General features: G+C 37.4%; 1 long non-coding RNA gene and 1 other non-coding gene across 4 annotated transcripts in view; one reads left to right on the forward strand and one right to left on the reverse strand.

The window, feature by feature from the left end:
• The window catches only part of LOC105869109 (uncharacterized), a 40,392-nt gene that overhangs the window by 13,396 nt on the left and 3,595 nt on the right, over nucleotides 1-23,401 (reverse strand). Inside the window, exons 3-4 of one of the 3 annotated variants that reach the window (XR_012920186.1) lie at nucleotides 5,391-5,491; nucleotides 3,495-3,603 (exon numbers count right to left, since the gene is read on the reverse strand). The exons of 1 other annotated variant lie outside the window; for it this stretch is intronic. This is a non-coding gene — a long non-coding RNA (uncharacterized LOC105869109). The remainder of the gene's footprint in view (nucleotides 1-3,494; nucleotides 3,604-5,390; nucleotides 5,492-23,401) is intronic. One more of the 3 variants, XR_012920185.1, reaches the window with a different exon arrangement.
• LOC142872229 (small nucleolar RNA SNORD77) lies at nucleotides 3,538-3,605 on the forward strand. The gene has a single exon (XR_012920444.1). It is a non-coding gene; the product is annotated as a small nucleolar RNA SNORD77 (small nucleolar RNA).

The raw sequence follows: 23,401 nt of genomic DNA on the forward strand, positions 1-23,401 counted from the left end.
AGACTCAAGATTTTCCTTTATTTCCATGCTTGGGGGGCCTGACAGGCCCCTAAGAGAAGTCCTGATTTGTCTCAGTTATATTTTTTTATATTAAAACTCTTTTAGTGAATTTAAGTTTAAAAAGAAACAATAGGCCGGGCGCGGTGGCTCACGCCTGTAATCCTAGCACTCTGGGAGGCCGAGGCGGGCGGATTGCTCAAGGTCAGGAGTTCAAAACCAGCCTGAGCGAGACCCCGTCTCTACCATAAAAAAAATAGAAAGAAATTAATTGGCCAACTAATATATATATAAAAATCAGCCGGGCATGGTGGCTTGTGCCTGTAGTCCCAGCTACTTGGGAGGCTGAGGCAGGAGGATCGCTTGAGCCCAGGAGTTTGAGGTTGCTGTGAGCTAGGCTGACGCCACGGCACTCACTCTAGCCTAGGCAAGAAAGCGAGACTCTGTCTCAAAAAAAAAAAAAAAAAAAGAAACAATAAACATATTATCCTTTTCCATTTTTTTTTTACATCCAAATGTGTTGACTTAACAGCTCCAATTCCTTTGATAGCAGGACCTCTCTCTTCCCTCTTCTAAGACTCCTGTTCTAGTAGGATGATTGGGTAGGAGGGTAAGAAAAGGGGAGGGAGGTATCTATACCACAGTCTCTCATGTCATTTAGTACCAGAATTACCTTTGCTTTCCATCTCATTTATTTTGTTGTTCATTAGCTTAAGGACCACTGTCCTCCATTAAACTAGAGCTGGCCCCAAGTGGAGGGGGAGGCTACACTGCGCCATGCTGCTCTTTCCTTTATTATTTTGACCTGTGCAGGTCAAAATTCAGTCACTTACATTGTTGTGCAGAAATGTTCCCTGTTTTGGTCTATAACTGGATTTCATTTAAAAGCTTCCAATTCTGCACAGTTGTAAACTTACAGTTAATCTTACAGTCAATTACTTTCTTTAACAACATTTTATAGTCAATCTACTTTCCTTAAAGAGAGAGAAAGAGAGAGAGAGAGAGAGAGAGAATTATTCATTCTAAATCACTAATGTTAAAAAGAAACTTTTGGAATTCCAAGAATGCAAATGACTTAGTTTGACAATTGAAAAATCAGACCTTCAAAACTACTGTTTATGCTGAGTTATTTCAAAATGTATTTATAAATCCAATTGGTTCCTCATTTCTCTATGTCTCTTTATTTCCTTTCTTTGGGGGAATGAAGTGGATAATCTGTCTACTTTTAATGGCAAAAAGGCTTCCGAGTAAAGATATCACGAAAAAAAAAAACTACATTAAATGATATTTCAAAATATTACCCTGAGTACACCTTCATAATCTCCCTTCCAAGCTTCAGTTCTCTTTCTTCATTTCTGGGATGAAAGTACTTAAATAAGAACATATAAACTCCTTTACCCAAGAACAAGCTTTTTTTTTTTTTTTGTCAGGGACAGTACAGTCTATATGAAAATTTCAAAAAGCAATTTTTTTTCAAGAACATAATTTGTAAAATTTCAATTGTATCCTCCATGGAAGCAAGTAAATTTTAACTTTTCCAGGGTAATTTAACCTGTGAAGCCCTCACGTCTTAAGACTTTTTATTTCAGAGTAGATTCTGAGCACAAAGGGGAGTAGATTCTGAGCACAAACCAAGAGTCTATAAAATTTCCATCTTTTATCATCAGAAAACATCTGAAATTATGGGGTGGTGGTGGGGGTTGTTGGTTGGTTTTATATTCACTGCCACAAGGCTAGTTTTTCTAAATGGTTAGAAGATTCCGGAATCTTCCTTGCTGAGAGTGCAGCATAAGAGATGACATAAAAAAGAACAAAGGAGCTTGAAATAATAATGGGGAAGAATCAGGAAACATTACACAAAAGACATGGAGTGTGACTGGAGGCTTGGCATGCAGTCAGGATTATCATGAGCACATTCTGGAAGAATGTAGAAATATAAGTTCTTAGATAACACTGGCTAGACATCTTTCAGAGAAGCACTTCTTAAAACTTGAGAGCAATTACTTCTGCTTTATCCATTTTGCTACATACTTGAATTATGAAATCTTATAATAAGATATTCCACTGAAAGTATAAACATGATTTGTTGAGGTTACTGTGGCTAAATAGTCAGAGTTTTTCTAAAATTGATTTTAACTGGACTGAGACCCCTTTTTAACAAAGTCAGTAACTGAAGGGAACAAATTCTGATTATTTCTATTCTCATAAAAGGCTGAGCCTCAACTTTTGATATTTTTCTACTTTTACCAAATCCACCCTAACACGTTACATTATTCATTTAAAAATATTTAGCATAAACGTGTTCCATTTGAATGATACTTAACTGGTAGAGAATTGAGTAAGTTAATGGGATGAGTCAAGCAAAAGAAGAGCTTTTGAATAAAATAAGCAATAATTACTCAACCCAACAAATTCAGATAAAGGCATGTGAGCTGTTCTTTGAACCAGCTCTGCCTCAGACCAAAGTATATTTTAACCGATACACTCTCTACAGTGTTGCTCTTATTTAAACATATTTTTATGTAAAAGACAAATGCTGAAATATACTTTAAATGGGTGTCCTTTGTGAGGTTGCAAAGAGATTTTTCATTCTTGCTTGTCCTTGAGTTTAAAGGACTTACCTCCCCTATGCTTTACTTTCTCTGTCTAGGGTGACTATGGCACTACAGAGCCCCTACTTCCATCACAGGGTGGTTATTCAGATAAAACAAAACCTGGCCCATCACCCAAACTGTACAAGTAAGGAGGACATTTAGAATCGATCTAACATAGATGACCCAAAACTTAGGGAAAAAAAACTCAGGAGGTAACTATCTGTCTTCTGCCTACCCTTTATTATTCATGGAGAACTCCTAGCCTCCCTGGCATTCCAGTCTGTCAGTTTCCACAGGCAAGAAGTACTTGGCATCTATCCTAAATTTCTCTTCTTGTTTTGTAAGATTATGCCCTTTCAATGTGCCCTAGTGGATGTACAACTGCTCATTTCTTCCTTTAGGAATTTGTTGTGTTACACTGAAGTAGGCTGCTTACTGGTGGGTACTGCTTACTGGTGGTATCTATTTGGGAATTGCAGGGATAGGGTCTTCAATTTGCTCCTGGGTCCATCTCTGGTGATGCTGGAGCCCTCATCCAGCAGAAAAGGCTCCTGTGTCCAGGGGAGTCTGTTTGACTTGCACCACGTGCAAAGATTAGAGGAAGGAAACCAGCTCATCAAGGAAAAAGAAACACCCCCCCCCCAAATTTTCCAGCTAAAGCCTGTCAGTAAGAAAAGAGATTTAGACTCCTAAAATTGAGAGAGCCAGATTGAGCATTTTAGGATGCTCTTTAAGTCATGTTCCTCTGCTCCCAGTTCCTGGTACTTCATTTCCATGCCAATCAGAAGACACCTATCACTGGCCAATTTTGTTATTTTCCTTCTTTTGGCACATCGGATTGACTAATACCGAAAGCTCTCCCATCTGTGAGCTGTCTGTAGCCTTCACCATTAGCAGCCTCACCAGGGCCAAGCAGCTGCAGAAGCCTCTTTGAAAAATGGCTTAGATGCTATGATGGTTGCATAGTTCAGCAGATTGAATCATTAAGAGATTCACCATTTGTCTGATGTATCTGGGAACAAAAAAATAAAATAAAATCACTTAGAACATTGACTGGACTTGGCAGCAACTTGCTTTGGAAGCACCAAACCACAGGCTCTAGCTGGCATTTGATTTGATTAACTGAAATGTGGACAACCATTTTGCAAACCATGTTCCCATAAGCAAGCAGCTGTGGCTCGGGGCCCCTGTTCAGGGTTACTAGGCTGAGCCAAGACATTCCCCTCTGACAACAAAGACAAGAAGGGGGAAGCCAGGAACAGTATCAGAGTTTGGGAGTGAAGGAATGTTCTGGCTAAAGAGTACCAGATGAAAGAAAGTCTTTGATATACTATGATGTTCTTCAGTTTCAACTAATACATTTATTCCTTTGCTGCTGATAAAGGGACTTTGTTGTGTTCAAAATCCCAGAATGGTCCCAAAGGTCTGAACCTTTGTCCAAGTCATTATCTTCTCTTGCCTGGGCTGCTGCAGCATCTCCTAATCAGATACCCTGCTTCTTCCCTTGCATCCATTGTCCATAGAGTGCTATTTTTAAAAGGCAGGCCTATTCATGCGATTCAGTTGCTTAAATTTTTCTAATGGATTCCTATCATGCCTAAACTAAAATTCAAATTCCTTATCCTGATTTTAAAGGACCTGTCTCATATGACCCTTTGCAATTTCTCCAAATTTATTTCCTACGACTCTTCTTTACCTACTATCTGCCAGGTACACTGCCCCTCTTGACTCTCCAACATGCCAAGTTCATCTTTGGCTTAGGATGTTTGCTGACCTCCCTACCTGGAAGCCCTGAAGAATTTTCTCAATTTCTTGATGTAACTGAAAACTAATTGGTTCAAGTAGACAGAATCAGAGCAAGCCTATTTTTATTTAAGCCACCTTCCTTGCATATACAAGCACAAGCACAGAACTTCCTGTATCAACTTCTTGGGATATGTTAATAATATACCCATGGTTGTCACGTTATTTGTGTTGAAATTACAATACAAATTGTAATTTCTTTTTAAATTAATAGTACCTATACCTCATAAGGCTAGTTTGTAGCTAAAGACTTTAGTATATCAAATTCTATCTACTTCTCTGCGTCTTTTAATATTGATTATTTAAAGCCTAACCAACCTAATGCTGGTTTTTAGGGTAAAGGCTAATCTTCTTTAAGAAAGAGCCCCAAATACACAATGGCTTAAAGTAGGTGACTGTTTCTCTGTCATGTAATAGCGCAGGCTAGCATAGTGAGCCAACTCTTCTCTACAAGTACGTTCAACAATGCAGATTCCTTCCATATTGCTGCTCTACAATCCCTGGGACTCAGTCCTCCTCTACATAGTCAAACTAGCTTGCAGCCACATCTAAGGTCTAGTCCACAGGAAGAAGGAAGAGAGAAGGTAGCTTCTTTTAAAACAAGTGAGTTGGAAGTTGCACTCATTACTTCTGATCATTTTCCATGGTGATGCTAGGTTCTATGGTCACATCTTGCAAGAGGACTGGGAAATAATCTCTAGCTTGGTATCTATTTCTGGTTAAGGGGCCAAAACAATAGTGCCTCTAGTCTCTCTACACTGGCAGGGTGAAGATCTTTTATACCACTGCCAGAGTGATTGCTCTAAAATATAATTTAAATCCCAAATATCAATTTCAAAGATTAATCACTCTTGTCAATACCTTTTGTCTCTGGTACCTCTAGCTGAATCTTTGTGGCAAAATCCCAACATTTAGAGAATTTACCTTCTCTGCTCCTATGTTGCTGAGGACTCCAGGGGGAAAAAATGCATACACTATATGGATTTATTTCCTCACCTTTTGCCCACAATGTCCGCCGAGAATCTTTTACACAAGATTTTTCTCAGAGTTCCAATAGCATCACCTCTCAGCTCACCGTTGGCAGATGATGTGGCCTTCTTCAGAGGCAGGAGAGAAATGTGTGCCCAAACTGTGATTTTTGTTTGATAGTGGCAAATCCTGACATATACTTGATTAAACAAATTAGGCGGCAGGACCTCTATCTAAATCTCTGCTAGATTGTGAAATATCATCAGGACAGAGAATAATTTATCTTCACAATAAAGTTTAAACTCCTTCCTAGGATATAAAGGGTCCTTTATTATTTTGCTCCTATCTCTCTCTCTAGCAATCCCTGGGTATTCCCTGCCTGTAACCTACCAAATGGTATCCTCCACATAAAACTACTTGGAGTAGCCTGTGCATTAGAATCCCTGCTCAGTAGAAAAATACTAATTTAGATTGTGGAATGATACCTTTGAAGCCTCCAGACTTTGCCTTATTTTAGATCAAAAACCATCACCAGGATTACCCACATCAACAAAGGGCCAAGATGGCGTTTAGTGCTATAGTTCTGTCCAGCAACCCTGCTCCATCCTGTAAGCACACCTCATGGGTCACTCAGACTGTATTGCTAGGCTAGCTAAAGGGAAGTCATTTTGCTTTCAGTATGCTTGTGGCTTGTTCTATCTTAAAAGTTTAAAATTAACCTGCTGTTTGCCTACACAGCTACTGCACACAAGATTAGAAAACACCTTGAGTGAGGGAAGAAACAGATCAAGAGTCCAGAACAGGCCAACCGCAGATGGCTGACAGCAAGATCCACCAGAATGAACTATTGTTTACTGATAACCATTGAAGTCAAGAAGACTTGCACAAATCTTGCTTGCTGCTACATATCCCTTTTACCCTGTCCCTTTATAAGTTGCTCAATCATCTGCCATCTCCTCAGGCTGCTGGCACTTAAATAAACCACCTTTTTCCTTCACCAACATTCGCTTCCTGTGTTGGTTCTCAGGTGGTGGGCGGCCAAAACTGCGTTCAATAACAATAACCCACAGAACCAAATACAGTCATGTGCTAACCACACTTTGGGCAATGCTAGACAACATATACAACAGTGGTCAGAACAATAGGGTATACCATATAACCTAGGTGTGTACCGTGTTTCCCAGAAAATAAGACCTACCCATAAAATAAGCCCTAGCAGGATTTCTAAGCATTTGCACAATAGAAGCCCTACCCTGAAAATAAGACCTAGTGATGGGCGTGGCTACTCAGTGTATCTGCACAACGCATGCATTTCATTGCGGAAAGGTAAAGAAGACGAACAGCCCTTCTCATCTGCCCCATGAGAGCTCTACTGCTCCACATGAGAGTTTGGGGCCAGTGGTTCTAAAGGAAATAGAGTCACAAGAAATTCAGGATGGAATTTGGGGTTTGGAGAATTATGATGATGTTCCAGAAGAAGATGACATAACTGTATTTGAATAAATGTAGATTGTTGTACCGTACTTAAAAAAATAACACATCCCCTAAAAATAGGCCGTAGGGTGTCTTCTTGAGGAAAAATAAATATAAGACTCTGTCTTATTTTGGGGGAAACACGGTAGTAGGTCTGTGTGAGTGCACTCTATGATCATTTGCACAACACAATCACCTAAAGATGCATTTCTCAGAACATATTCAGTCATTTTGAGTGACACATGCCTATACATACACTGCACCCCAGACCCAGAAAAAGTTGGGACAACTTCCGAAAGTTACTACTTAAGTATATTCTAAAGCAAAAAATTATATGTCAAATTTGTTACTTTCTACTCTTCTTTTGCATGTGCTCTGAGATGTCAACTATGAAATAAGCTGATCCCTTATTAACTCTGGAAAAAGGAAGAAGTTGTACCCTGACTTGAAATAAAATGATTAAACAGTATTTATTTTATTATATGGGAAAATATAATATTAAGTATTATTGTTATAGAATGCATATTTTGTTATAAGTGCAACTAAACCCTGTTTTTTAAAAATGGTTCTGAAATGCCATTTTAACAACTGACATATAAAAATTTGAGAAAGAGTTTTTGGACCATTTTCCTAGCATGTTTTGCCACAAAAAATAGCATTTCCAGTATTTTGGTACATATTAAAATATATTAGCATCACCCAATTACTTGTCTGTATCCTCTAATTGCCTGTATCCCTTCAAGGCAAATAGTCATCTCTGTATCTCTGGAGTAGAACAGTCTGGGCTCCATGAATAAATAATGAATGAAAGCTCATAGAGCGTTCAAGGTCAAGATTAAGACTAATGTACTTAATCATGTAATTAGAGGCTTGGGAACTTGTGTCACATGCTGAATCTTACAGCCCAAGTGGCTAACATGGTGTAAGAAGAGTACTTTACTCATATCTCAAGTTTTCACTTTCTGGTCCTCTGCTTCTCTGTGAAATTTACCATTTTTTGGTTTACATTTTCTCTTTTGCCCTCTTCCACTTGCCATTCTTTCTGTACACAGCTGTTCCAATTATGGAAACAAATTATGTGCAAATGTTTACTTGTTGAACAAAGTTGAGTTTTCCTGGGCTAAATATTAATACTGTATTTAAATTAACAAATTTTTCTCAGAACAAACATCTTTCTGGATCTCTTTGACTTCTGAGGGCCTTATTAATTTGACAATGTTAATTAAAAGATACCCAAAATAAAAACGATAATTTGTTTTTTTAAAAAAGCACACAGGTTATAGGTAAAATTTTACCACTGTCTTCTGCTGTCTTCATTTTCCACTTAAAGAAATATATAAAAATTTGAGTAAGAGTATGAGGAAGCAACTGGCTTTTATAATTGGTTTTTCAAGTCTTATATATCTTTTTTAAAATTAAACATAAGATATAATCAACTAGAAATTCAATATTTCAAAAAATGAAGAGTAATTTGGTATCTATGTTTAGATTAAACATGAAAAGGAGCTTTTTGTAAGGTATCTCACTTGGTGGTACTGTGAGGATTATCTAGAAGAGAAATACCATCTCGAACCAAGAATTGCCTGTGGCCACGTATAACTATAAAAATGAATTGGGCCTATAGTTTAAAATTTTAGTTATATGTAAATATATTTATAAATTTCGATGAAGTAAAAACCATATTATACTGTCCAGATTTATATAGATTCATTGTACAGAGATGTGTGCACCATTTTATAATGTCAAAAAATTGGAGGTATGTGTTTTAGAGTTGAGTTTCAGATGCCTTCTAACATTTATTTCAGGGATAGTAATATAATATTTCTTTTCCCATGTCTTTCTAATGTAATATAAAAATTGCTAAAGCATAAACCTTTAAAACTGATCATGAATGGCTACGGTAACTACAATAGGTAGCACACACATTAGACCTCTAATGGTCTTTGACTAAAGGCATGGAGTGCTCAAATGAGCAAAGTGACTGTATGCTTAATGATCAGTACCTACAAAATGGGATTACTGAGTGTTTCATTCATTCATTCACTGAATACTTATTGAACACCTAATATATGTTAGCCTGGAATCCAGCAGTGAACACATCAGGCACTGTCTTCTGCACTCCTGTGGTTTATAGTCTAGCTGAAATACAGATTTTTATGATGAAATTACAAGCGAGTACATGAAAGGAGGATGTCCATGGGGCTGTGGAGACATGAAAACTAGTTTGAATGGCTAGCAATTAAATATATATATACACACATATATATAATGTATGTGTTGTTTCCACATGTATGTGAGTATAAATATATATGCTTGAGATTTCATTTTCTTAACATCATCAATTATTTAAAAAATAATAATTCTAGAGGTAATGTTGGTTAAACACACTCTATGCTTTAGGTTAAATCCCTCTTCCCCAAATATTCTCTCCAGTAGTGTTCTCAATTAAGGTTATAGTCAAGGGCGCAATTAAACGCCATTCAACAGGAAAAAAATCTATCCAGTGCCTAGTTAGCAAGAGAGAACAGGACAGACATGTCTTGGCCCTTGAGGAGCTTCCAGTCTAGGAAAGAGATGGCTGTTGAAGAATAAAGTAATATGAGTATTTCAAGAGGAGAAGCTGAGACAGGTAAGGGAAGATGTAATGAAGAAGCTAAGCCAATCGGCCACTGGTTGAAGGTTTTTAAGAGATTTGCAGATAAGTAAACAGCTCTGACTTTGGCACCTGTAGGGCTCTGTGGGGACTCATTCTTTGTCTTATATAGAGTGTGTCGTTTCATATGGTTTTTGTATTAAAATGCTTCCCATATCTCCAACACACACCCCTGTCCCCCATACACACACACACACACACACACACACACACACACACACAACACTCGCACACATCAATGCCAAGTGACCCAGAACTTAATTAAGCTAGAACTTAATCAGTTCTATGTGTAAAAAAACCTGAATGATCTCTTACCCACCTACCATGGGTGCTCTTTTTCTTAAATTTGACTTTCTCCCTTCTTACTACTGAAGTAGCAAGCCTCTGAGAGCAAAGGTAATAGGACTAGGACAGAAGAGCCAAAGAGGCCTCTTTGCTTTCTTTCCATCTAGGCTTCCGGCCAACTGTACAAAAGAAATCCTTGTAGAACTCCATGACTCAGCCTTGCTCTCTGGGGTTCTGGTATAGTGCCAGAGACTTATTGTAAAGAATGTGTGTGTGCCTCAGACTTTTTTACTGGTCCCCAAAGAATCAAAAGATGGCTGATTTATTTTTTAGGGCCTTGGGGGTCCAAACAAAACTTCTTTTTATTATATTAGAGATCTATCTAACGGAAAACATGAAGACTACAATATATTGCTTTTTTTGGGAAATGTACTCAAATACTTGCAATATTTTTGTTGCTTCTTGGGTGTAAAACTCCAATCTACATTCATGCCCTTTCTGCCAGTTTAGAAAGGTGGGTTGGTTGCCCTGGTAAGATCACAGGATATTGATTAAGCTGCTTTTTCTAGAGTGAGAGTTTCCCCTTGTGTCAAGACAGAAGTCGCCACAAGCTCTCTTCTCTCTTGCTCCCACTTGGCTGGCTGACAGCAGGACAGGGAGGGGGTGCAGGGATGGAGGGGCTGTCCTCTCTTCCTTCTCCCTCTCTCTACTTTTGGAGCAGGGCCTAGGCCACTTCAGCAATACTCAGGGAGCTAACAGGATCCTCTTGTTTGTCTTTCTCTCCATTTCCATTAGTGCCCACTGGAGTCTTAAGGAAATAAAAAAAAAAAAAAAATGAAGAGAGAGCATCCTAAGAGCCTGCTTTAGCTTGAGGCTATTCAGGCCTAATAAGCTCAAGAAAAAGAAGCCTTTCATGTACTCAGCCAGGTTTACTAGAGCTTTGTACTGTGGCTTGAAGCCAAATTCCCAGCTAATAAAGTGTTTTACTGGTCTTGCTTGGTTATTTTCTCCCTTGAATCATTTGCTTTGTGAGAACGTACCTCTCAGAGGAATCCGGAGCTAGTAAGTTAAGGCAAATTTAGAGATGTCCTTAGTATACTTTGATAAAATGCTATTAAATAGTACCCTAATCTCATTTTTCTCAACAACATAAGTATTAACTATTGATTTAAAGATAAAAATGCTATTTTTGTCTACAGAATGTATTTTACTTATATTGGTGTAAGAGCTCTGACATTCACTGTAAACAGCACAGTATACAGAGCAAGAAGATATTGACAAACCAGATCATTGACTTCAATAAAATCTTGACAGTGAAATGAAGACTGCCCACGCTGGAACAAAGGATACCCATATTGCTACCCACACTGTTCATGAGCTGCTTTATCTGACTTGCTAGCTTTGGAATTAGAGACTATTAAACATTAAGAGAGAGGCAAATGATTTGAATGCTGGTAATAAAATATATCTACCATGAGTCACATTGCAGCCATGTGGTTGAAATTGTGCAATAAATAGAACTACTAATCTTTGTAATATACCACGCCAGAGTTTCCAAAAGCAAGTGCTAACATAAAGATTTGCCATTGCACACATGTTTAAAAATAAGAATATTACCGGTTTCTAGTAAGAATACCATGCAAATTCTGGCTTTTGTATACTGAGTCTCAAAGATTTCTACCTATGATAATTCCATCTGCTGCTCTTAGCAACCCTGTGAGGTAGGTGGGTCAGTCTTGGCTATTTCCTTTTCAGAGTTCCCATGCTCACCTGGCTGCTCTTCTTATTCATTAGGGGTTTTACATGTATAGTCTGAAAATGCATATTAAAATTTTATAGTCATTTGAAAATGAAGCCAAAAATATTATTTTTATTACATAAACCACAAAAACTAAAGCTAGAACTATATGGACATTGAACTGAGATTCTCAATGACAGTGCAGTGGGGGAAATGTGTTTTGTTTATGTAAAAAGCGCCTAGGATTAAGACAGCTAATAAAAATTTGCTCTACTCCTAATCTCATCCACTGCCTTGGTTTTTCAACCATTAAAATACTGGTGCCTTCTAAGTTTGCATCTCCAGGCTGGATTTCTCTCCCATCTTCAAACAAGTATATCTGTTTGCTTGCTTAACAACTCCTTGGGAAAAATATGTCAGCTTGATTCACATTGTCTCAAAGCATAAAAGGGGCTGATCTTGCAGGCAGAGGTTCTTCAGCAGCGTCTGCAGATAAATGGGCTAAGGAAAGCAAGTTACGCAGGCAGCAAAAGCAGATTTCTGTTAAAACGGCTTGAATTTATTCTTTAAAACATACTTTCTCCATTTGTGCAAAGTGACATGGATTATTTTTATTAATTATTTCAAATTATTTTGTTCTTTAACAGTCCCCAAGAGTCATTTAGATAAACCATTAGGTTAAAACCAGGTGGTTTCAAATCAACACAATTTACTAGTGGGTGGATCCTTGACACACATAGCCCTCTCCCAGATAAAATGTCTACATAGGCATTACCAAAACAGGACACGAGGTTATCTGATGTTATGCTAATATGTAAATGCTCAAGCAATAATTGCAAATCAGGTTTGCAAAAGCAAATATGGTACCTGATAATTTACAACTGAAATATTGATCATCCCTTCATTTTTAGAAATTGGTGTTTAAAAAAATTAAATCAGTAGAAAAGCTGGACATGGAAACAGGAACTCCTGCTTAAAATAATTAAGACCTTCATGTGAGGCTTTAGAAATCATTAAAAACCCTTGTTCTAACCAGAAATGTTTGAATGCATGACTCCCACTGACTTTAACAGACAACATTTTTGTGTGAACTCAGTTGTAATATTTACATCAGGGAGGCATGTTTTCCAAGGTTATTTCTGAGACTATTTGTACAACGAGGTTTTGTTTCAGTATTTGTCTACTCTTGTCCTTATTTCTCATTTTATTTAGCTATTATATATATCAGATATTAGCAAACATTATTTCACCAGGTGAACAATTTTCTATTTGTCTGAAAATATATTGTTTTTACAAGTGGATATTATAAGTCTTAAAAACACAGTGCAACTTTATTCTAAGTCCCATTTGACTTCTTTCTTTTTTTGAACACACCTAGTACTGGAAAGCAATAGTACTCGTTTAGTATGTCTCCACTTATATATTTTATTTGAAAATACCCATATGAAAGCTTGCTAAAAAAGTATAAAAGAAGATTCACACAAAGAAGCAAAATAGCTTCAGATTCACAAAAATCTTATTAAGTGAAAAAACAGCAATACCAACACAAAACTGATACTATTTTTCAACTACCTGAATAGCATTTAAAATAAAGTGCTTTCTGGCTGCTTTAATCTAGTGGAACAATATGGATTTCATGTTAACCTTTCCAAGAATTATCAAACATCATATTACAAAACACACATACACACACACACATACACACACACTACTGAGGTAAGCTGTAGTAAATAGAATTTAATGGCAAACAAGATAATTCATTAAAATGCGATGTATCTACAAATGTACACAAATACATTCTAAGCCCCTATCTAATAAATTCATAACCATCATGTGGAATTCTAAAATCATAGTAAGGCCGGGCATGGTGGCTCACGCCTATAATCCTAGCACTCTGGGAGGCCAAGGTGGGAGGATCACTTGAACTCAGGAGTTTGAGACCAGTCTGAGCAAGAGCAAAGACACCCTAAAATTAGAAAAATAGAAAAATTACTAATAGAAAATTACTCTACTAAAAAATAGAAAAATTAGCCAGGTTCTGTGGCTCGAGCCTGTAGTTCCAGCTACTCAGGAGGCTGAGGCAGGAGGATCGCTTGAGCCCAGGAGTTTGAAGTTGCTGTGAACTAGGCTGACACCACGGCATTCCACTCTGGCCAACACAGGCAGACTCTGTCTCAAAAAAACCCCACAAAATTAAAAAAATAATAAAATCATAGTAAATACCTTGACACTTAAACAAAAATTCATTTTCATTACCTTTTTTTTTTTTTTGACTGTAGCTAAAATTGAGTATGTCAGAGTGAACTCATCTGATTTTTCTTCTCCATTGGGTCTAAAGTTTCTCAACATCATTGTAAATATTTCTTACTTACAATGAATTTAGACTAAGTAAAGTGTTTAGAATGGTGGTTTCTTTTGGCTTGCGTGTCTTGTGGACTGTTCAGAATCATGAGGACCCTTCAACACTACCTCTGCCCTGTGAATGTGCCTAGACAGGGATTCCTTAGAAGGGCTGCACGGATTTTCCAGTCTTTCCAACCGATCCTGGGGAAGACAACTGTGGACCCAGTTTTCTTTACCTAAGAATGGGCATTAGAGACCCCATCTTTTTCCACTTATTCATGTTTGTAGAATAAAGCTGATACTCTAAATTGCAAACAAACCAATCTCAAAATCTATTAAATTTTTATTATAGAAAGTTAGAAAGGAGAGAATGCACTAAGGAGATTTTTAAAAATCATTCATCAGTCCAACACTCAAAGGAAAACATTTTGGTGTATCTCCTTTCAGTATTTTTATGCATACATATTTTCAGTATGTATTTCTTACACAGTAAGTCCTTGCTGATAATACTGTGTAGCATAAGAGGGAATATCATACAAGTTCAGTATTTAGTAAAAAATTAGACATCAGTCAAAACAAAAGATAATATGAAACAGACTAAAACAATAGGAGGGAAAGGGACTCAGGAGATTTTCACATTACCTATATCATGTCAAAGACGGTGTAAATAATTTAAAAAGATACCCCCTCCATTGAGAGAATTGAGTAGGGACCTTCGGTTCCAAAATAAAATTTAGAAGTAACTTAGACAATAGAACCCATATCATTTTATAGTTTATCTGTAATACCAGAAAAGACACTCTTTAGGGCACTCTGTAGTCTGGCATGAACATGAAACTAATATAGGGGAGAATCTTGGATTATTCATACTGAAGCCTAAATGCAACCCCAGGAATAATGCTCGATACATGTTTTTCTATGTGGTCATGGGACCAATTTGTTTTTTGGCTTTTAACCTGAGGAGTGGCTTCTGGACAAATGTAATTTTGAAATAGGTCCCTTATTTATAGGCTGCCAGAATATTTTTTTAAATGTATATTTTATAAACTGGATATGTGAGGAAGAAAAATCCTCACCTAGCAAGAGTCTTTTATTAAATAGATTTTCAAACTTATTCCAAATTGGAGATTTTCACTGATTAGAAAGGAATGCTATTTTATCAACTTACCTGTAAGGCAATAAAGATATAAAAACAGGAGTACAGATCTATAATAACCCTAATTTTTATTCACATGTATTAAATCTGAAAAGGAAGTTGGTCAGATTTTTTTGTACAAACCAAAGAAAAATATTTAGCCATAGTATTTCTTTTTAAATATTATACTAGTTTTGTTCTGTAAAACAATGCTTTTACTGTGTTCATTAAAATTTATTAACTAAGTCAAGCAATATTCCCTTTCATTTTACCAATTTCTATAAGATCATTTTTCTAAAGAACATAGAGGAATTAACAAATATCACATTAAAAGTGATTATATAATTTTTTGGTACTTAATTCTTAATAGATATTACAAAACAGTATGCAAAATATTTGCCTCTTTAAGTCATTTTCTTTTATTTTTATACTAAAATATATACTGTCTCATTCTGATTCATTATTCTAAGAATTAAGCTTTCAAATTTTTTTTTCTAGCATATTTCTCAAGACATCAATTAACTATTAACAAGCATTTCACTAAATCAATGGATATTTTATTTAAAGAAATTATTTTATAAAGTGAATTGCTTTAGAAGTACAAGTAACTTTTTAAAATTAACATTTTTATCATATTCACCACACAGAATTATCACCATAAGACAAAATGCGTATTTGATTTTCTGATGGGAAAACTTATTGGTCCAACAATTCAGTGGGCTATTTTCTCATTGCTACATAGTCTACAATTCTGACATGAAATTAGTGTCTTTTAAAAATGAATCAAACAGTGTTGTCTACGTACATCTATGTTCTCCAAGAAGACAATAGACCTCTTGAGGGCTGGGATTGTGTTTTTTCGTTTTTATATGCCCTACACCTTTCAGCAGTTGATACATTTTAGGCAATCAGAAAATGTTTTACTGTCCAGGCATGGTGACTCACACCTGTAACCCTAGCATTCTGGGAGGCTGAAGTGGGAGTATCACTTGAGGTCAGGAGTTGGAGACCAGCCTGAGCAAGAACAAGACTCCCCCCATCTTTATTAAAAATAGAAAAAAAATTGGCCAAGCATGGTGGTGCAAACCTGTAGTCTCAGCTACTCAGGAGGTTAAGGGAGGAAGATCATTTGAGCCCAGGAGTTGGAAGTTGCAGTGAGCTACAATGATGCCACTGTACTCTAGCCAGGTTAACAGAGTGAGACTCTGTCTCACACACACACACACACACACACACACACACACACACACACACACACACACAAAATCTTATAAATGAATGAATCAGCCAGTTTTATATCAGTGCTCTCTGCTCCTGTTAGTATTTCATAACAAAACAATTATTCTTTTTACTTCTCCATTCCAGCCTCTTCATATCCATTACCAAATTTTATTAGGTAACTGTACTAGTTTCCATGAACTACCATTACAAATCACAAACTATGTGGCTTGAAAGCAATAGAAATTTATTTTCTCACGGTTTGGGAGGTCAAAAGCCTAAAATCAAGGTGTCAGCCAGTCCATGCTCCCTATGAAAACTCCAGGGGAGAATCCTTCCTTGTCTTTTCTGGCTTTTGGCAACTCCAGGCATTCCTTGGCTTACAGAAACATCACTTCCATCTCTGCCTCTGTCTTTACATGGCTTCCTTCTCTTCTCTCTTTTTCTGTTCTGTCTCTTATCAAGGCACCTGTCACTGGATTTAGGGCCCACCTGGTTAATCCAGAATGATCCCATTGGAGATCCTTCATTATATCTGCAAAGACTATTTTTCAAATAAGCTCACAGGTTCTGAGCAGACATGTCTTTTGGGTACCACCAATCAAACCACCATGGTAGCTAAAGGTACACATTTCTTTCTATAAATATCTGCACTGGACAGTATAAATGTTAAGCTAATACAAAAAAAGAAACCCACTCCTCAAAACAGTGGCCTAAATAAGACAGAAATTTATTTCTCTCTCATCTTACACCCTGGCCAGGCTAGGTGGGTGGAGTGGCTCTGTTCCATGAGGTCACTAAGGGTCCTGGTGCCATGGATCTCTGCCATGTCAGCATCTCTCCTCAGGAAGGGGAAAGAAAGTGAAGAGCAAGACACTTCCTTTTAAACAAATGAGGTTGGAGTTGCACACATCACTTCTGTATTGCCATTCTGCTGGTGAGAACTTATTCATGTGGCTATCTTTAGGTGCAAGTGACACTGGGCAATAGTATCTCTAGCTGGTGGCCTTTCATTCAGCTTTAACTCTACTACTATGCAAGGTGGAGGAGAATTAACAGCATGTGACAACTTTTAAAAAACTGCCTGGGCACAGTGGCTCATGCCTGTAATCCTAACACTTTGGGAGGCCAAGGTGGGAGGATCACTTGAAGCCAGGAGTTTGAGAACAGCCTGGGCACCATAGTGAGACTCTGTCCCTACAAAAAAATTAAAAGTTAGCTGAGCATGGTGGCATATGTCTGTAGTCCCAGCTACTCAGGAGGGTGAGGCAGAAGGATCGCTTGAGACCAGGAATTCAAAGTTTTAGTGAGCTATGATTGGGCCACTGTCTTCCAGCCTGGGTAACAGCATAAGACCCTGTCTCTAAAAAAAACTTTAACTCTCTTAATTATATCTTTTAAGGAATGAAACAGATCATTAGTGGAGTCAACATAAAACATACATCTAATTACAACATCTACCATCTTCATAGCCTGAAAAATAAATTCTTTCTTGATTTTTTACATTCCTTATCTTGTTTGACATTAATTACGTTGAAAGGAAGAAATTATTTTTTCTACAGTTTAGAAGTCATTGTTAGACACTGTTGTCATTGGTCACTATTATTTTCTTATGTCTTTAATGTTCTCCTATAAAGCATATGTCTTGAATAATTTATCCTCTGGTTTCCATGAGGAAGTGTTTTTCCTGGCTTCGTGCTCTCCACGGTGGTGGAATGAATTACCCGGTGGGTGGGTGACAGCGGTTGGCCTGGGTGAGTGTGTCTGTTCTACACACTCAGACCTGGCTGCGGGGAGTCATTATTTGGCTCTCACTCTAAGGCCCATTCTCTATCAATTCCATCAGGAACAGAGTTAAAGTTTTTGATCTTCATTTGCTTGGCTCATTGTCTCTCTCAATGGTTCATAACTTAGGTGGTGAAGAGAAGTAATTTATTAACCCCTTTAACCTTAATAGTGTTTAAATTTATTATTAATTATTATGCAAGTTTTTGTTTCCCACATGATTTGTGCACATAACATGGTGAATCAGAAAATTTCCTGAGAGGCTGCAGCCAAAGACTATGTTAAATGTTATTACAAAGAAAGGATGACATTTCTGTCCAAAAGAGGAACTTATTTTCAGTTTAGATCCAACATAAAAGTTTACTGCTCTAATCAAAAGGAGCAAAATGTAACACCTACCTTTCTCCCACCCCACTCCATTCTCTCCTCCCACACACCACCCATGGCTGCCAAGGGTCTGCAGTCCAGTGCAAGAAACCCAGAGGGTTAACAGGCTGCAAAAACAAAGAGAAACTAATGTGCTTTAAGTATTTAGCATTGAGGACTGAAGACAGCAACCACCTTAGAAATACTATTGGCAGAGATTATATTGATGAGAAAATCCAAAAATTGCAAAAAGATAAGAAAGGATTTATACAAAGATTTGACTATTTTTAAAAGCCCTGCAAAAAGAAAGAACAGGATAAACCACAGGAAGAGGCTCATCAGCACCTGAACACCTGAAAAAGAACAACATTCAAAGGAAGAGAGATCGGAACTAAGAGAGACTGTTTGGTAGGCAACTTGGCTCAGGGCTCAATAGTATAATAGCTAAAAGGATAAACTGGCAACTAATATCAAAACTTCCCTGTATGTTATTGTGTGTTCAATATAATTAGGATCAAGTCACTCATATACTTCTCTTTCCATTCTGTGGTTTCGGCTAGTCTCAATTTCATATTTCATTTATCAATATCATATAGTCTCAGTAAAGTCCTATAGACCAGGGGTCCAGGGGGTGGGAATCCTACGCATACTAAAAGAGTATATTGAGGCTGGAAACATCACAGGTGATTCTTGTAGGCAAGGTTCTGATACTAAGAGTGTGTGCAGTGAGTAAACAGCACCCCTAGAAGGTTCCTTAGGAAGGCCTGCTCCTATCTCAGTGGGCTTCATGTTTCACATCTTTGAAGTATGACTGCTGAATGACCACGACTAAACTATCTTTCTCTAGCTGTGAAGCCTCACCCCATGACACTGGCAAGAAGATGATCTGAAACTTCATATGATTTGTTGAAAGTCTTTTTAAGATTTTGGCAGAATAAGATTCTTTGAATATATAAATGCCGAATTTCACTTACAAATGGAACATAATTTTTAACATCCTAGATTCTTTCCCTTCCTCTTATTCCCCATATTCATTCAATCATCCCAAGTGATCTTGATTATGCTTTAGAAATTCTCAAGTCGATTTCATCCTTGTATAAACAGGTGCAGGCCCATTTATTCTTCCTCTTGGACCTGTGAAATAATTTACCAAGTGGCTTCCTTTGCTGATCCTCCTATAGCTTCCAGCAAACTTTCTAAATCCAAATCTGTTTCTTTCTTTCTCAAGTTATAAAACTTCCAGGTACTCCCAATTAATTGACTATAAAGTAAAATTCAGAAAACCAGAAGTGGTTCTTAAAGTATGGTCCCAAGACCAGCTGCACCAATATCACTAGGGAATTTCCCAGGCCACAGACCCACACAATCAAAAACTCTGGGGATGAGGTCCAGTGAACTGTGCTTTAAAAGCTCTCTAGGGGATTCTGATGCATGCTGTAGTTTGCAAATCACTGCTAGAGGCTGGCATATGGTTGATGCTATTTGCTTTGCTTTCCCCAGAGTACACAGAGGTGTACTCTATGCATCTGCCCTCAGAACATCTTGCCACTTCCCAAGCACATCATGCCCTTTCACGCTTCTGTGCTTTGGCACCTTTTGTGCCTGAAATGCTATTCTAGTCCCCCACTGTCTGGTCAAATCCTACAAGGCAGCTTAAATCCTTTTGGAATGAATAGGATATAAATAAGCATGTATTCAACCTTCAACACCCAGCTCAAATATCACCTTTGCTGCAAAACTTTCTCTGACTCCCAGACAGATTTAGTCATTCCTTCCTACTGTGCTGTCATCGTAATTAACACTGTGGTACAGTTGTTTATGCCTTCTTACACTGGAAGATAGACTCTTGAGGACACATCCTCAATACGTGCTTTCAAATGCTGGGATCATAGTAGATGGTCCCAAGAAGAAATTTTTGAGCAAGCAAGCCCATTTAGTCCTGTGCTTTTTTTTTCTTTCTTTCTTTTAACTAAAGATGAATCTTCTTTTTCCTGAGAAGTTTCCCCTCATCTTCCTCTTAAGTTGAGAACAAAAGTTTGAGAGAAAATGTCATAAAGAGATGCGGTCAGTCACATTAGACTAGAGATCAACAGAGAATATCTTTTCTAACTCATACCTAATAAATAAATAAATAAATAAATAAATAAATAAATAATCTTTATGCAAATCTAGATTCAAGTTCAAATTCTTAAACTTTCTTCTAATCATAGATTTTATTTCGGTCTTGATTTATGAGAAGAGTTTAAAAACCATAAGTGTTTAATAAATGTTAGAAAACACAATTCTCTGTATGTTTGTGTGGCTACAAAGCAATGGATTTATTCTGTGGAAGTAATCAATATCAATCTCCAATCACATTTTCTATAAACAAAGGCTCATTAGCAGTAGAATATTCTAATTTCCCTTTTTATAACATTTTAAAGCAAAAATGTAAAGGGGATATTTTATACTCATTTTTCTCCTTACTATATGATGTTAATTAGTGTAGTGGCTAGACTGAGTGGCACTTTGTGTGTACATCAACTTGTATAGCAACAGAATTATAATAACTGCAAGATTTGACATTTTCATCCACTATCATAAATGAACCATGGTTTTCTTTTTGGAACCCTGAAATACTGTTTCCCATAGAACTGAGACTAATGGAAAGTGGAAACACCAAACCTTCTTACTCTTCTGGACTGGAAGTCACATCTATACAGTCAACCTATAACTTTTCATTTTCTTACTGTGAGTGGTAATTCGCTAAACAATTACTTAGCTGATATGAGTTGGTGCTTCCCCTTTCTCCACTAATCCTTCTTTGTCACCTCCATCAAGACTCACTTCTGGGTAGGGAGGAGCAGTGTAAGAGGAGAGGAAGGCTGGAGATATCTCCCAGGACGGTGTGTACTTGGAAAAAAGCATGAGCAGGCGTGTGAACATGATGCTGGCAGATCAAGGCTGGCCGAGATTGCAGCATTTCCTACTAACTATAACATTAGACAGGTGCATTGTTGAAGAAGACTGGTTATGTTCACAATTAGTTCAGGGTATCAAGGAAGGCTTCAGTTTTAAGTGTCTAGTTAAATACACTGAAGAAACAGAGCTAAGAACACGATTTGGAAATACCCACCCTATCAGCAGTCATTCCGCTTTCCCCAGCCACCTCAAAGCACTCATCACATAAGCTTTGTAATAGAGTATTGTTCTCTTCTTCACAATTGGATTGTACTCCCTGAAGGTAGGAAATGCCTTTAATTCGTCTTTATATTCTCAAGGGAGTCTAGCAAAGCGTATACCTCAATATATTCTTGTTGAGCAAATAATCTGAGTATCCATCATTCAGAATTAGTTGCTAACGCTGAAAAGCAATTTCATACTGTGCCCAGATGTACTCATTTAAATTACAGATCTTCAGCAAGTCTGAAAAGAGAAGGCACTTGCTTTCTGTAAAATTCACCAAAAAGAGTGTTCAAACTATTTGCCTTGCTAGCTGAGGAGCCTATTGAAGAATAGCATTGTTCTCCTGAGGCCACCATTTGATAGTTTCATCTCCCTTGGCTGCAGGAATAGTCTCTGGGGGATGCCTAGCCTATGTGTTTATGTAGTTCAGAGTTTCAGGGCTTCTGGAAGTCTATTATAAAACAAGCCAGATTCTAATTTTGAGCTGAGAACCCTAAAAATCTCCCCTAATTAAAGATTTAAATGGGAGGCAGAGAAACGCAAAGACATAGCAGGCCACCAACCCCAGATGAAAAAGGAACTCCTGTTTGTACTTGAGAAACAATTTACATGAATAATAATAAATCACAACAAACTAATTTTAAGTTAGCTTCAATATCCACAATTTAAACATATTAATTGCTATATATGCACTTAAATATAACTGAAATGTTGTACAGTACATGGAAATCCATAATTATAAAATTGATAATTGAGAGTTTGGAGAGAGGTTTACCATTGAATTAGTTTTTTAATAGCATCTTCCCATTTTGCATTTAAATGTGATTAGTTCACAATGCTTGATTGGATTCCCTCTTCTCTCCTATTCCCATGTCTCACAGCTATTAACAAGGTAATACACCCAAATCAGAGGTGCAGTGGAAAGTCTGTTATAACAAGGAGTCTGGAAAATCTTGCCCATTGTATGATTGAACCTTGAAAGGCTGAGAAGAGAGATCAGGCCTTATTTCTGATCAGGAAAATTCACAGAAATGAAGTCCCAGGGTATCACAGGGGAGAGAAAAACTATCTGCGTCTCCCCAACTACATTCAAATAAATCCTCAAATAAATGACAGAATCCATTACAATTAGAAATAAGCACTGGCGAATTTGCATTCATCTCTACCTCTTTCCTTTGAATTTCAGAGGAACCATTGTTTCCCCTGCACCTAATCCTTCTCCCACATCTTAGTCCCCTCTTCTCTCATCTCCTTAGAACTTGGCTTCATCAATAACTTCCTTTTCTTCCTTTCTTTCCATTCAAAAGTAACAAGAAGTCTATCTCAACTCACTCTTTTAAACTTTCATACCACTGCAATATGCCTGTTACTGAAAGTATTTTCCCTAAGGCTCTAGTGGTTACTTTTAGAAGAAATATCTAAGGGACATTCATTGGTCCTTCTCTCACCTTGAACCCTTTGCTACATTGGGCACTATTGACCCTTCCTTCCTTCTTAATACTCTCTCTTCTTTAGATTTCCAATGTAACAGTTTTTCCTGATATCCTCATAATCCCTGTGTTTTTAATTCGAAGCCTGGCTCCCCCACTTTCTCTGTGTGGCCTTTCTCTGTGTGGGTAAGTGACAAGAACTCAAGTGTTAGTTATTCTGAACTTGTCAGCCTCCTTTCGGCCCCTGCTGTGTCAGTCCAGGTCCCAGCAGGCAAGAAAAGCAACAGTAAAGAGTCTAATAAAGGCAGTATTACAAGGAATGGGGAAGCAACAGAAAACCATTACCAGAGCTGGGATAGAACTGGAACTGTGGTAAATAGGAACTTTGTTTATGAGAGAATTCAACTGCCAAAACCATAGTTAAACTGGGTTGGGAAGTAAAACAAC

The sequence above is a fragment of the Microcebus murinus genome, chromosome 7, assembly GCF_040939455.1.
Source record: "Microcebus murinus isolate Inina chromosome 7, M.murinus_Inina_mat1.0, whole genome shotgun sequence".
NCBI classification, from domain to species: Eukaryota; Metazoa; Chordata; class Mammalia; order Primates; family Cheirogaleidae; genus Microcebus; species Microcebus murinus.